The sequence below is a fragment of the Garra rufa genome, unplaced genomic scaffold (assembly GCF_049309525.1).
Source record: "Garra rufa unplaced genomic scaffold, GarRuf1.0 hap1_unplaced_379, whole genome shotgun sequence".
In the NCBI taxonomy this organism is placed as follows: domain Eukaryota; kingdom Metazoa; phylum Chordata; class Actinopteri; order Cypriniformes; family Cyprinidae; genus Garra; species Garra rufa.
The window spans coordinates 3422-6686 of record NW_027394646.1 but is presented as its reverse complement, the minus strand read 5'-3'; the positions used below and the strand labels follow the sequence as shown (position 1 = coordinate 6686).

The 3265-nt window shown below is 40.3% G+C and overlaps 1 long non-coding RNA gene across 1 annotated transcript; it reads left to right on the top strand.

The window, feature by feature from the left end:
• Nucleotides 1–2131: 2131 nt before the first annotated feature.
• On the top strand, nt 2132–3058 carry LOC141317137 (uncharacterized). Its single transcript, XR_012351734.1, has 4 exons — nt 2132–2227; nt 2348–2463; nt 2554–2826; nt 2928–3058. It is a non-coding gene; the product is annotated as an uncharacterized lncRNA (long non-coding RNA).
• Nucleotides 3059–3265: the final 207 nt, after the last annotated feature.

Below are 3265 nucleotides of genomic sequence, written 5' to 3'. Positions count from 1 at the left end.
CCATCACCATGAGTGATTCAGAACTCCAAGTACAGTTTATGAAGCTGGATAACCTGGTTGATCATCATGAACTCAGCGATGAGCTCCAGAGTCTTGATGACTTGCTTGGTGAGCTGCAGAAACAGGAGGAAGCAGCACCAGTAAAGACACCTGAACCAAGGGTGCATTGGAGAAAAAGAGACATTGATGGAACCATTGTCTATGCAAGACCAAGGTCAAGCAGGAATCAGTCAAATAAAGGTCAGTATAATTGTAGATTCAAATTGTAGATTCTGGTGTGTGTGTGTGTGTGTGTGTGTGTGTGTGTGTGTGTGTGTGTGTGTCTTTGTTCACTTCTCACTGCTGTGTGTGTGCACTTGGATGGGTTAAATGCAGAGGACCAATTTCGAGTATGGGTCACCATACTTGACAATATGTCATGACTTTCACTTTCATAAACATCTATACATGCTCTTCTCTCATAGGGGAGCACAGGTCTGTTTGTAAAATCTACACACTTTTGAGTAATGTTCAAAAAGTAAATGAAATTATGTAAAAAATATTTTAAGAATCCAAACCCTGATTAATCACATAAGGTTTACATTAAAGTGGATTTGTTTTTGATTTTTCCAGGACGATATGATCTAAGCATGCCTGAGTTGAGTTGTGAGGCATGCCAAGCCACTTGGGCTGCTGGAGTGGTCGACCTAAATCGAAGCGATTACTGGCCTGCGACCCTTCACTTTTCCACAATTTATGCCACAGATGTCTTTTTTTCATTTGAAGAAATGAAGATGGCAGCACCAGGAGTGTCCTGCCAAGCATTTTTAAGAATGCTGGATCAGCAAACTGTCCGCTTTGGTCGTGTGAGTATTGAATTTATTTATCCTATAGTGTTGTTAATCTCTTTGTATTGTGGGTTGAAAAGCTGTTTGATGCTAATGTATTTGTTGTACATTATTAGCCGTTGTTTTCCTTACTTCTAATAGACTAGCAAGATCTCCACAGACAGTTTTCAGAAAAGTTTTTTTGAGTGGGAGGCTGTGCGATATGAGGTGGACAAAATCTGCAAGGAAGAGCCCTTCATCTGTCCTGCGTGCACCCCAGATATGCTGGCAGTTTCAGTGGATGGAAACCGCAAGCATTACCGTTTCCAGAATGCAGCTAGGTACTCCAAACTGTGTATAATGTCACACTGTTGAAACAATATTAATAAGAAAAAATAGCTCTTTAATGTGCACCAAGTAAAATTATATTACAATTACAACAGATTATTATTTTTTGTTTTTTGTTTTTTTTAGATCTGAGGAACAGGCCATCTTTGAAGACGTCTTTATAGCTAAGGATGAAGATGTGACAAGATTTGTGGACTATATTCACAAGACATCCAAACATGTAAAATTGTAGATGATTAGACTACATACAGGACTACATTTATCTTCTACTCAAGAGTTTGTTTAGAAGAGTCTTGTTTTTCTTCAACCCTTTTCCATATTATAGGTCAGTGGAAGAGGTGTTTGTGGAGGGGAGTGGTCAGCAGCCAGAGAGACCTCCCAAAGATCTGCCAGCAAGGTAGATGAGGAGGGACTGGAGCTTGCGGTGTGTCGGCATGGAGTGCTGCTCTGTGCTTTAAATATGTACAGGGGGGGAATTTTTGCATATCCCCTGTACCTACAAGAAAAGCTGGCCAGTAGGCAAATCACTTTTTTTTGTATGGATGTGACCTGCAAATATTGGCCCTACCTCCAAAGAGTTGCAAAAAGCTGCCCAGAGCTCCAGCACCTTCTTAACATGAAGCCCTTCCTTTCAGTATTCCATGCCAAAGCCCATGATTTTAAATGCGAGGTAGGTGAACTTTGCTATGTGATTATCAAAACTGGGCATCTGCAAATGAATGTAAAAACTTTCTCAGCATTATTTACATTATTTTTTTATTACTACTAATCAGGTGAAATGGAGTGGGGCGTATCAGGATGGGGCTGGTTTAACACTAGGGGAGGAGGTGGAACAGTGCAATGCTTTTCTCTCCAGGATTGCAGTGACCACAAAACACATGTTTAAAGCAGGTAAAATGACCACATACAGTACTTCACTAGTTACATCATTACATAATAAGTAGGGGGAATATAGTAACATGATATTTTCTGTGTTTGCAGGACGCACAGACATGCTGACTCTCATGGCCATGCGCTGGAATCAGCAAAAGTTCAACAATTTGGCCACCGCACTGACCCATCGATATCAGAAGGTAATGACATCAGTGGAATTTGTTTTAGATGTTCAGTAATGTATGTTATTAGTGTTTGAAGCTGTGCATTAAACATTTGGTTCTTGTTTTTGTACTATCTGTGATTATTTGTCATTGCAGACCACAAAAGCTCTACAAAGCCAGGTGCAAAACTTAGAGTCCATGAAAGTCGAACTGGCAGTGACAGAGAGCCAATTGGAAAGATTGGGTCAATGATGTAAAGGAGTGGGCAGACGGTGAGGAAATGGCTAGTATTTATATATTTCTAGTAATAGATTTAGTTGTGAATAATTGTAATAGTTACTGTTATTGTAATTTCTTTTCAGCAACAACAACAACAAACACAAATGATGTTGATGCCTTGGCCAGCCGAATTGAGGTGCTGGTGGCAAGTATCAAGAGGCGTTCCCAGCGTCTCTATAAAGATACAGATGGCAACAAAGGTCGTGCCAGGATCCGCCGCAAGATCAGGGAGGAGAAGGGGATTCTGACATCAGTTGTAGAGAAATACAACAGAATGGTTCCAAACACAGACACTCTGTGCTTAGAAACCATTTTGTCTGGTGAGACAGCTTGGCCATGGCAGCTGCCACACAGTGGTATGTACACAATTCGTATACATACATATTTTTACACTTACACACATTACCCACAATGCCTTAAATGTCAGTTTGTCATAATTTTTTCTCATGCATTCTAGACTCTGTTGACCTAAGGACAAAAAGAAAGGCATTCGACATCATCATGTCAGTTAGGCGACTTCAGGAGGAGCAGAAGATTCTTGTTGCAGAGATGGACCACCATTGGAAATATCTTTCAACTCGTGCTGAGACCCTCAGAGAACTGTTTGCTGAGACACTGAAAAGTATGTATTTGTAATATATAGCACAAACATAAGCATAGGGTTGCCCCCGACCAAATATTTTCCTGGAAAATTGACTCACTAAAGAGTCAGATCCAGGGCTGAGAAAGAATAAGTTATTTGAGCCATTTCAACTGTCAGACTATTTTTATTTCACTGTTAGTAAGAGTCTGATT